Source organism: Electrona antarctica (genome assembly GCF_951216825.1).
Source record: "Electrona antarctica genome assembly, chromosome: 19".
NCBI lineage: Eukaryota > Metazoa > Chordata > Actinopteri > Myctophiformes > Myctophidae > Electrona > Electrona antarctica.
In genome coordinates this window covers 20,421,038-20,433,828 of record NC_136800.1, presented here as the reverse complement: position 1 = coordinate 20,433,828, position 12,791 = coordinate 20,421,038, and the positions used below count along the sequence as shown (strand labels likewise).

Here is a 12,791-nt window from a genome sequence, read left to right as displayed (position 1 = left end):
CAGCAGCAGCAGTGAAGGAAGGGTGGATCTTTCCAATCAGCTGTTTAAAACAACAATCATCCTCCTCCACCACCAGCGGGCTGCTGCTGTGTCCTGCAGAATCAAAGAACTGTGTGTGAGAGCTGTGGTTCTAAAACGTTTTAGCCCGTGAGTCGTGACCCAAAGGAGAAATTAGATGTTTCCCGGGACCCAAACTAATGAAAATAGCAGATCTACAAGCTCACAATGTGGACTATTTTCACTATACTTCTTAAACATTTGGTTTCTAATTTATGGGATTTCTTCTATTTTATTTATTCATGAAATTACTTAAACATTATCAATTTTTATTTGTTTTTAATTCATGATTTTGTTTTGCTTTTTTGGCAATGTTTTTAGATATTGTTTTATAAACTAAATAAAAAAATAAAGGGACCCATAAAAATGTGTCTGTGACCCACAAATGGGTCCTGTCTGACCCAGTAGACAACCTTGCACAATGACAGGAGATGTAGCAGTTCTATTTTCCACACAAAGGAAACCTTATTATTGTTTGACATGACTGACTAAATTACCTATAGGGCTCAATGGGCTGGATGGATATTGCAAATACATTTTTTGGAACACAATATCATCCCCTCCCTTTATCATGCAACAAAAGCTGTGGATGCGGCTTCAGTTCAGGTGGATCACCATCCATCACCACCCACCAGGAAAACCAGGCATAATGAACTGGTGTGTTTTGCCTTTTGGCAAGATTTTGGAAAGATTTTTTACAAGACTAAATTAGACTCAATGCATAATGTTGACCGTGGGCTTGTTTTGTATTTAATGTCCACATGTTTCTTTTGTTTTTCTGTTTGTCTAGTAGTTTTTTTTATTATGCTGCTGTAACGCCTGCTGTAATGACTGTGTGAAAGGCCTTGGTGAGGTCGACAAACACCATATAGAGACCCTTCTGCTCTCTGCACTTTTCTTGCAGCTGGCAAATGGAAAAGATCATGTTACAGGTACCTCTGCCTCCGTGGAAACCACATTGGGATCCAGGGACAACATTCTCAGCATGGCTGATTAGCCGGTTGAGGATGATTCTTGCTAAGATCTTTACTGTGATGTTCAGGACTCAGGAGGGCTATACCATGATGGTTATCGCAGTATGCCCTGTCCCCTTTCCTCTTGTAAACATGCACTATGGATGCACTAAGTCTGGAGCGACTTCCCCCTATCCAGATTACCTTGTACAGGTGCCATGCCTCCATTCTTGTAGATGTCTGCAGGCAACCCATCACCTCCTGGTGCCTTTCCAGAAGTGGGTTGTTGGAGTGCTTTCACTGTCTCTGCACTGGTGGGGGGGGTCAGCCAGATCAGCTTTGATTGGCAGCTGGGGTATCGTGGCAATATCCTCTTCGGAAATTGAGGACTCTCAACACCTCACTGAAGTGCTCTTCCCAGTGTGCTAGGATGTCACTCTTGTCAGTGAGCAGGACACTTGTCAGAGGAGTGGACTGGAGTTGAGCCAGTGGTTTTGGGCCCATAAAGAGCACACAGAATGATGCATGCATCTGAGACATTCCCAGTCAGGAATGGAGTGAAGCTCCTGCTGCATCTTGTCTCCAGTCCCTGGCACATGAACAGATTTTCTGGCAGCCTTTGATACAGCTACATGATATTGTCTTGTTCATTGACATAGGCCAGGCTGGCTCTGTAGATGGACAGGGGACTGCATTCCCGTCACTGAGAGACCATCCATACTCAGCGATGCACGTCCCTGCCAGGGATGATTGTCAACATAAACAGAGGAAATTCCAACAAACAGTAGAACAAAACCAAAATACAGCCAGAGGGATGTCTTTCTGCAAAGAAACACCCCAGAACAATAATATCTTTCGTGGTTAGAAACCATGAGTTTGTATTTATAGCTCATCTGGTTCAGAAGCCAAACCTATTTTCTGGGTGCTAGTATTGTGGTGGCCATATTGGATATCATGGAAACTTCCAATACAAACCATTATGGTATTCATATCATTGATCAACCTGTGAAGTTTCGTGGAAATATCCCTCAGTTAAAAATGTTGCCCTATTCACCTGCATTATAGGCTAATGGGGGCTAATATTGTGGTGGCCATATTGCATTTCCAGCAAAGAAATTGACCGGTGTGTCCATATAGGTTGTGATTCTATTGGGTCATAGATATTTCTGGTGGTCAACCTTTGATGTTATGGCAAATGCAGGTATCCAAAAAGGGGTGGTTTGCCCCCCTGGGTAATAGGATCTGACAGGAAATGTAATGTCTCTTTTCTTTTTCATGTTTGCAGCCATTTTGACAATATGCAAGCTCAAGAAAATATGTTCCTTCTGTGCCATGAATCTTAGCCAATGGATTAATATTGCTTGTGTTTGCCAAAACAGTCAACAATCATGGTAGAAATCATGGTAAAGCACTATTTCGGGTAGCCACCATCTTGTAAATATGCACAATAAGGGTCCAGACACACCCAATAATAAAAATAGGTATTCCATTGAGTCTCTCATGGTCAGAAACTATGAAATAGAACGGTGTAGTATGAAAAAAGCAACAAAAAAAAATAGGGGTTAGCGGTACTGAGCCTTCACGTGGCGGCCCCGTTTTGACTAATTTCACAGTACCACACAGTAATAATGCATTTATTCCTTAAGTAAATTGTTGAAAGCTTCAACATAATTTGAATTACAAGTAAAATCACCAATTATGGCACGTGGAAAAAGGATAAATGTAAATTTATATTGGAAAGCGTTCATTTTGAGCCTTTAAAACCACTTATAACCACCTTATAACCACTTTTTCAAATACACTAGTTATTATAATCATAACTCTAATTTATATAAGCTAATTGGATTCCTACATAACTAAAACATAGGGTTAGACACCAAAATTACTTGTCTAGGATGAATAATGGATGAGTAATGGTCTTTTAAGAACTGGCGGCGACCATCTTGAAAATGACACCTTTCGCATGGTCAAACTTTGGTAAACTTTTAGTATGTTATTAAGGACACCTAATACTACACAAAACAGTTGAGAAACCTTCTGTTGCAATTTTTTTAGGGTCAAACCATAATTGCACCTGTCTATAACGCCTCAATTTCTCTTCAGGGATTATTACAGTGTATCTCATCACATTATCATCTCATCTCATCTCATCTCATAGACGAATGTAGTCTTTTAAAAATCTTTCCAAAATCTTGTCAAAACTCTTGTGGCGTAGGGGAGGCTTTAGCAGTGGATTACAGTTTGTCGTCATCTACTGGCTTTATTCTGCTATTGCAGTTAATGCAGTCAACCAAATCCTAAATCAAAATAGCTCATTTACACGGTAGTACTAGTATCATATATGTGGTATAAGTTCATAGTGAGAAAATATCCTCCTGCATTTCAAAAGAGAGCCTTCCCCATCGTCTCATATAGCCTATGGTTTGAGTGAGTGAGTTTGACAGTTTGTTGTGTTGTGTGTTGAACTTGTGAAGTTGTGTCGTCGTTTGTTCTTTCTTTGCCACCTGCCGTGGCACATTCCACGATGCATGCAAGTTATGAATGACGAATGAGAATGAATGTAGTACATGTATGGGCGGCATTTGGATAGCCTACATCTGTCACTGCGCTGCATTTCTGAAATGTCGTATTCCCCATATTGACAGCTGTGTGGAGCGACAACAGTTCACTTACCGACTGTAGAGCAGCTGTGATGACAACCGACTGTCTGACAGTGATGAATTGACTGTACTACAGTAGCCTGTTGTAACTTGTAATTGACTCAGTCAGAAGTTAGTTCTTCATGGGGTACCCAAACTACCCAACTATTCTAGCTTTATAATGTTTAAGTTCGTATAAGTTTATGTAAAACATGTTATATATATCCTAGGCCTTTTTGGCAAACGTGTCTTTGGAGTAGCCTATAGTAGGCGGGCTTATAGCCTAAATTGCTAACATGTTCATATCCGCCCGCCAGTGACGTCAGCAAATTGTCAATAATTTGAAGACTGTGGGCTGTGAGCCTGTGGCTATTAAGTTACCGATAAGCAATGTAACGCATGTGTTAGTTGTGCCTAAGACAGAACTTGTTGTATGAGATTTAATGGCCTTGGGTTTGATATAGCATTTCATTAAGGTTATTGTATTGTTGTGCCACGACGATCAGGGGATCTTATAATCTGAACGGAAGCCAGCAGACTGTCTTCAGAAACATAATGTCAATCTGTACTTTATTTTCCTGAAAGCCACCCTCTTCTGTTGTCTTGAAATAGTCTAAAAATGTTTTGAGCAAGAAGGAAAGACCCCTATAGCTATCTATCAATATAACTTCATCTTTATAGTAAAGAAAATAACTCACAACACAAGTAGCTATACACCAGATCCTAATTGCATTCACAATTGTAGTTAGGCGGCAGGCCTACATACAAAATATATAAGAAATAAGGAAATAGGCTGTGCACAGAGCATAAAGTATGTGGGCATAATGTAAGGTAGCCTATAGTATGAGGCACAGGAATGGTAGGCCTACTAGGCTATAGGTAAAATATACAGTGTTCAGGGCCTCAGGGCCGGATCTTGAGTCCATGTGTGCTGGGCCCAGGATGGCCTCAGGGCCCTAAAGTGAACCACAGTGAATTATATCACAGGGGAGTGGTAAAGTGCAAACTAACACAGGAACGACCCTGCATGACTGGCATATCCTATCAATGGTCCAGGTATGTTATCAATATCCATGGATTAAAGTCTCAGTCAGTGAGTCACCACGGCTGATTTTAGTCATTTGGATTCCATAGAAGTCAGCATATGTCTTTTATGGAAGCGTGCCATGCACCGAAAATAGACTTCACGACTTACAACACGTCACAGCCTATTTTCAGTTATTAGTTATTTTAAGTATTTGAAGTGGCCAAACTAGTAATTATAGAATGCATGTTCAATCATCTAGCAAATTATCTCAGATATTTCATGGAAGCAAAGGTCTCTGGCATCGGGCATTTGTTACAAAAACAATCGCACCCGTACTAACCGAGCGGTGTAACTATACTTTTATTGTTATAGTTACTGTGTGTGTGTGTGTGTGTGTGTGTGTGCGTGCGTGCGTGCGTGCGTGCGTGCGTGCGTGCGTGCGTGACCCCAATCAGCATCAGCCACACCACCACACAATTAATGAGACGAGACATCAGTACACACTTCATGATAAACCACAAATTACTAGTCTTACTAGACAAGTCTTCTCCAAGTAAGTCATTGAAATCTCAGCCATATTATGCAGTATAGTATAGTACATGCAACTGGATAAAGTGCTGTCATCATGTCATGTTGCACTTTTACCACTGTACCATTGAAAGTACACTAACCTAGTGTATCACAACTTGCTATGGAAATTGTACTGTCTTGGAGTGGAAATCACTGCAAAGGGTGGTGAAAACTGCAAACAATGATGCTGGTCTAAGGCCCTCAGTATCATCAAGGATGTCTCCCACCCCAACAACAGACTTTTCCACCCCTCCCGTTCACACAGAGGCGAAAGGGCTACAGATGTCTTCAGGATTTCAACCGCCAGATTCAGGGACAGCTTCTCCCTCAGTCATTAATCCTGTTAAACTTTCTAACCAAGTGATAGCCCGGCCCGGGCCCAAGGTAGCCTATACTTTTACTTTACCTGTTTTGGTTCGGCATCTGAAGTTCAGGGTCAGGCTCTGGAACAGTAGGTCTCAGTTGGCCCCATTTTCCAAGGGCCACCCAGACCTTTGGGCCTCCAGGCCTGGGCCTGCATGTCAGCTCTGGCCCTAGCTGTAGAACTTCTACTGTTTAGCTAAATATCAAAAACATGCATAAAATCTATGAGGGTGTACAGTCAGAAATACAGTGTCCCGCTGTCTGTGGTGCAAACATAAATAATAAATGCACAAATATGTCATAGTTTAAGTCCTTGGCATAGTGCCACCATGAGGCTTATTTAAATCATTTGTGGTGGCACTGGGAATGTCTTCCTTGGTCTACTGGTACATGCACACTACGATGGACAACCCATCGGATTAGGTGCACGCACGCACGCACGCACGCAGGCACGCACGCACACACACACACACACACACACACACACACACACACACACACACACACACACACACACACACACACACACACACACACACCAGGAGCGAAAACCATCACTGATAGGAGAAAAACAGTGTGTTAAAACTTAGAAGGGGGGGAAGTGAAGCAGTATTTGAATAAGGAATTAGGGCAACAATCTCCTGCTGAGTGATTGACTAATAATACTATCCGCTCCTATTTTAAAAACGAATTAAGGTGCCATTGTACAAGAAGACACTTATCCCATATTTCCCTAAGTCAAGATGCTGGAATGGATGGCCCACGGTGGTTGTACTGGACAACTCCCCGGTGTGTATAACTGTATGTGTCACATGGGACTGTGTGTGTGTGTGTGTGTGTGTGTGTGTGTGTGTGCGTGTGCGTGTGCGTGTGCGTGTGCGTGTGCGTGTGTGTGTGTGTGTGTGTGTGTGTGTGTGTGTGTGTGTGTGTGTGTGTGTACTCAGCAAACAACCGTTCTGTGGAATAATTTAAAAATGAGGCCACTGGGTATTGTCAAGGCATAAAGGATGACTAAACTGCTGATCATTTAGCTTTTTTTTTTCTTCTTACAGTCGGGTATTTGTTACTGCACAGGGGGTACAGTAACAAACCCAGCTGTGAGAAAAACAGTTAAGGCTATTTTTACAGTGAAAATAATTATGCCAAAATGGAACCTTTATGATCTTTCCTGCCACACGCAATACATTTATTTTCCTTTTCATGCCCTATATGCTCTTTGATGCCTTAGTTAGGCTACTATGACCCTGACCCTGTGTGGAGGGCTGCGATTCAGGAGTCCCAAGTTTTTGTTGGCTAGACCGCACTCTCACATCGCAGTTACATGTATGATCACTGATAAAAAATAGTGGTCTCTATCGTATCGAGACTATCTCTCCACCCAACATATTTCATATGTATGAGGTGGAGAAATAGTCTCTTCACTCAGAGAACAAAGGTTAACTTACAACGTAACCAAACGTTCTCCAAATATAGAAGATTGACAGATACATGATTGTATCATCTCCAGTAGCACATGTACTGCACATGTAGCATGGCTGGCCATACAGTAGCTGAATGGTTAGACCCCCGCCTGGGAGTCCGGACTCGAAGGTCCCAGGTACCCAGGTATCACTCAGCTGGGTACAGCTGAAACAGAAATTCCCCTGCAGGATGAAATAGGTATCCAAAAACGTATATGGCCTGAAATCACTTCTCGCTAAAAATTGCTACAGCTAGTGCTCATATTATATTTTCAGCCGAATCGAATCAATGTCTATTTGTCACTTATGCATGATAATGATATCATAGGCTATTGTTCATGTAGATTACAACAGAACATTTTCACTACGGATTATAAAATGATAGATCTGCTATGTCCGCTATTCCTCATGTATGACAACCGCTTAAGTGGCAAAGGAAGAGTACCCAGGCAGGACAGTAGGATTATAGCTATCCTTTAACCACTTAAACCCCATATACTTAGATGACCGGAGTCCCCCAGGGCCCTTTACGAGATCATCTCCCCCCACACACACACCAAATCTCTTTGTTGAAAATATCCAAATAGAGGCACATTGTGAGCTTGTAGATCAGCTATTTTCAGGGAATGTTTGACCCCGAATAGGGATGCTAGGGTCTAAGTAGTTCATCTGCAAAGTAATAAAAGCAAAAGGCAATTTAAGCAGGACCGGAGATTGCAGGTCCTTCAGGACTCGAGGAGCAGCCTGGGAGATTCTTTTACTGGGTTCCGCTTGCATTGCCGTCGTGCCAAAGCTTTGATCCAACAAACAGAATGCAGTGTGACGGGCCTGGCAGTGTTAATGTTGTAATTGTACAACATTAACACTGTGAACACGCACACACAGACACCACACGCTCGCACGCACGCGCACGCACTCGAGACGGTCGAGATGGTCGACCAAACCAAGGAGGACATATGATCTTTGTAAGCGTAGAGATTGTCAAATGGAGGATATAAATCAAGCCATTAATTTGATGAAATAGCCCCATTGGCCAGATTGATCACAAACACCACCTTCATGCAAAGAGTTTATTTATGAATCAGACTGCAGTATCATACAACAGTAGCACAATCATATGACTATGGATTATGCCCAGATTTATAGATACAAATAGTATGCCCTAAAGGAAAAAAAGAAACCATGGATGATACTTCTTTTAATTTATTCTAAAAATAGCTTGTAAATACTTGGCATAGTTTGGAAAATCAAATTATGAAACAATAAAGTTTTGCCCACTGTTTTTTTACTACCGGAGTACCAAATGCAAATACATTTTACACCTCCTCTCTCTTGCATTTCATGCAAGGAAGAAAAAAAATGGCAGCGAGTACAAAACGTACTTAAATCTCATATGAAAATAGAAAATATTACAAGTGTGCATAATTGCTTCATGTTGCACATAACCTACAGTATAAAAAGTCAAATAACACCATGTTCTAGTGTGTACCTGACATGCCAATTAGTGTTGGTGGGGGCGGGCGGCGGGGGGCGTAGGTACCGAAATAGCCATTTTGCTGTAGTCAGGGGCAGTTTACATACAAGACCACGAGGCAAGGCCTACTATGGGTCTTGGAAATGAATTGATGAAATGGTTCAGTATATATGGGCATGTTAGCTCGGCCTCCCTGTATAATGCCAACTATATGGGCTTCTTGAGAAAGGCTAAATGTTACTCCTGTATCCAATAACCATTTATAGGTCATATTAAACAATAAATAAATAACAAAAATAAATGTTTTCTTTTTCCTCAAGCAGCCGATCTGTACTGTGCAAGCTCACAACGCTTCATGACGACGATGTGCCATGAGCTTGTGGATCAGCGTATTTTTTTTATCAAAGATTTTTAGCTTATAATGACATGCCCAAAAATAGGGACTCCAGTGTTGTAGAGTGGTTATAGTTTGTTGTTTTGTTTGTTGGTGTGTGTTTGTTTCATTTGAAGTTCACAGTTTGAAATTCATATTTCTACAGAATAAAAAGAGCATGGACGGTGTGTGGACTCATTGCTACTGTACCTCTCCGGCTGGAGGAAAATGGCAGAACAGTAAAGTTGCTTGTAAAAAACCTAATGTATGAAACAGTGCTTAGTATGTTTGTTATTTGGCATTGCCTTAAGTACAACGTAATGCACACAAAATAAGGCGACATGATCACTCCAGATTTACAGTAAATAAGTCACACAAATACTAAGACAAAGTTCCAAGTCAATAAAATGCTACAACTGCAGAATGCTACATGACAGTTAAGTGAAACGTGGTTGATGATGACTGAACAACAAGAGGTTCCTACAGATTCACTGTCGTTATATACTAATGCACTGCTGCTGCAGAAAAAACACAACCTTTTTTTGAATGAATTTAGATTTTTGATTTCCTTCAGTTTCAGTTTTCTTGAACTTGAAACCTGTCCAAATCCACACGCACGCACGCACGCACGCACGCACACACACACACACACACACACACACACACACACACACACACACACACACACACACACCCACACATACACATACACACAATTAGACAAATAATTAGAAAATATACATTCACTTCATCAATCCTGACAAACATCTTCTCAGGAGGTGCTTTTTTTGTTTGACAACAGTAATGCATTGTATCCCTCAAGGCAGTGTCCGACAGCAGAAAAGTAACAGAAAGAAAGAAAGATAGAAAGAAAGAAAGAAAGAAAGAAAGAAAGAAAGAAAGAAAGAAAGACATGAGACAGACAGACAGACATACTGTCAGAAAATTGTGGCAGCATGGATAAAACAACATATTTTCCCACTTTAATTTCTAAACATGTTGCTTTGAAACAGCGACAAAACAACAGATCATATGGTTTGGCCTGGAAGACAAAGGCAAAAAAAAAAGTACAAAGACAACAAAATATATAAATACATGTCTGACCACCAACAAGAAATACATCCGAGATGGATTTGACGTATGAGATATCACAAGGTGCGTCCAACATCAACTCTCGTTGTTTAGCATATGAAAAAAGCACTACTGTATCAAATAGGAAATCATGGCACTATCAGAATTTTCCCATCCTGTCGAGATTCACGCGACGATGCGCCCTAGCGTTTCGCTAAAACCAAATTGTGTGTTCAAGGCACACCACAGGGCCATCCCTTCTCACATCACTCAGATTATTTTTAAAGCACTAGAAAAAGTATGCGATACTCTCAATATGATACTATACAGACATAATGATACTTTCAGCTTGATAGAGGTGTGGAGAAATAAAATATCATGGTTTAAATACAAAATATCTCTTAAAATATTTAAAATATATTTTATTTTGTACATTATGCAAACTGATTAACAATTCAATGATAACAAAAATAAATACTCCTTGAAATGTTCTCCCTTTTTTTGTTGATACAGATGTATGAACATAGATCATCTACAGTATATAATGAAAGTAAGAAGCACCCGCCCCACACCCAGATACCCTGACACCATTCCATATCCCTGTAATATGATTTGAAAGACAGGCTCACATTGAAGGATGCTGGCAGAGTTATGTTTTTCCCCCACACTTGGTTCCACCAACGTAATCCGCCATCCTCAAATTGTGGTTGCATAAAAACATAATTATTTTTGACATTATTACATATTATTGTGTAGTTATTTGTTTTGTTTTATTTAAGCACATAAGCCATAATATACTTCATTGAATAAAGAATAGCCATAATTGGAGATTTTTTTTAAAATAAAATAAAAACGTAAATATTCTGACATTTATTTTTTGTATCTATGGAAAGTTGGCCTTTACTTAACCACAATTTAATGATGGTGGAAGAAATCAATGGAACCAAATGTAACAACACCAGCCTTATCCTTTTAAGACTCCTGACAATGCTTCCTACAACTAGCTCCTCTAGACCACTGCTGTTTGTACAACAATATTGCTCCATCATTATTGTTGTTCTATGTCCGTGTAACCATTTTTAAATCTTTTTTCTTTTTCTTTTTTTTAATCTTTTCAATATTTTTTTATTTACCAACCTCCGCTTCGACTTAACCTGTGATGTTATTGCTTCCTGAAATTACCTGGAGATTGGAGCTATAACACACCGGGTTGATGATCGGTGAACTTGCAGGAACTAGACCTGTGATCTTGCAGAGACACGCACACGTCCGAATGCAGAAGGCAACTCTCCCCTCTCCACGCATAGAGTCAATGTGTTTGTCATTGATCTATCGTGTCATACGGTATAGAGCCACTCTTCACTGAAGAGCTCCATGGGATTATGGTTTTACACTGTGTTGTTGGAGAAAAGCCATGAGACAGGGCACAATGTGTTAAAATAAGCATAAACAAATAAAAGACTCATTGGATCTGGTCTGGAAATGAAAACAGTTCTTGAGCCAAAGACAGTGGTGTCCAGTTCAAAACGGCTGTTACCTCGCCCATGACAATCAAAAACTCAGTAAAAATTTGGTGTAATCGGACTCTGAATGCCAAAACAGCTTTATGACAAAATAATACTCCCCCTATGTCTACGTAGTGTAAAACATAAGCACTTACATTCATATCCTTTAACAGCTTGCCCGTAAACAAACAGGATCGCTCGGCAATGTGGAGAAATGACTCGACCTTCACTACGGGACTTTTTGTTGTTGTTGTTGAAGTTCTAGTATATGCAGGACAGATTTGCATAATGTCTGCCAATGAGGAAAGCATATAGGGGATGGGGATAGACAAGAGAGGACAAGCCGCTACAAGAAGACTAGCTAGTAGAAACCCTATAAGAGAATGGGATACAGGGGTTAATAGGGGGTACAAATGGGGTCTCGGAAAAGTCTGCCGTGGGTAGGGTGGGGGGGACAGGGAGCGGGGAACGGGGAGGACAGCGGGTAGTGGAAGTTGCCCCTTGGTTGAGGGGACATCTCCCTTTGGCAGTGGAACAGCACTCTTAGTAATCCACGCAGCCGAGGCGGTGAGGGGTGTGTACACAATGCTCTTGTCGGACAAGAAGGCCATTTCAGTGTTGGGATGAGATGAAGGCATTCTAGTAGGCAGCCAGGTCACAGTGTTGGAGCTAAAGAAAAACTCTGATGCAGACGACGGGACGCAGTTCTTCTACACTGTCTCCACCCGGCTTGCGTCACTTGGTTCTAGGACACACAGAGGATAAGACATGTTTGTTCTGAGAGAATTAACTTTGAAGAGTTTTGTATCACCATAGAGGCCAACAATTCTTGCATTGAAAAATCAATGACAGGTGGACAGAGGTGCTAAAAACCCTAACAAATGGAATAATTATATTGAATATAGCTCCTCCATACCAGCCTGCAGACTATCATTGTAAGGATCGGCTATCATTAGCATTAGCTCATGCTGTTTACCTTTCGCCAGAAACGTTTACGGGAGCGATGCGAGACAAAGTCAAAATTACATCCGAACATCGGATGAATCAGAATTACCATGGACAGCGTACGCGAATGTCGAAGCAGAGTTATGGGACTTTGAAAATCCTGCCTTTAACCAAGGTAAATGGAGGGGTCTTGCAAAGATCCCATAGGTGGTGGTGACCGAGGAGTTGCATAGCAACTGGACCAATGTTAAAAATTGGTTTTAAGCTCAACCGCTTCATATATGGAGTAAACGAGGGGGTACGAATGCATGATACTAAACTACGTCTGTCTATAGACAAAGACATGAGTCATGA

The 12,791-nt window shown here is 41.0% G+C and overlaps 1 protein-coding gene across 1 annotated transcript in view; it reads right to left on the bottom strand.

Moving 5' to 3' along the window:
* jcadb (junctional cadherin 5 associated b) overlaps positions 1-12,791 on the bottom strand; it is a gene marked incomplete at its 3' end in the record, with an annotated part of 52,938 nt that overhangs the window by 26,592 nt on the left and 13,555 nt on the right. The window lies entirely within an intron of this gene.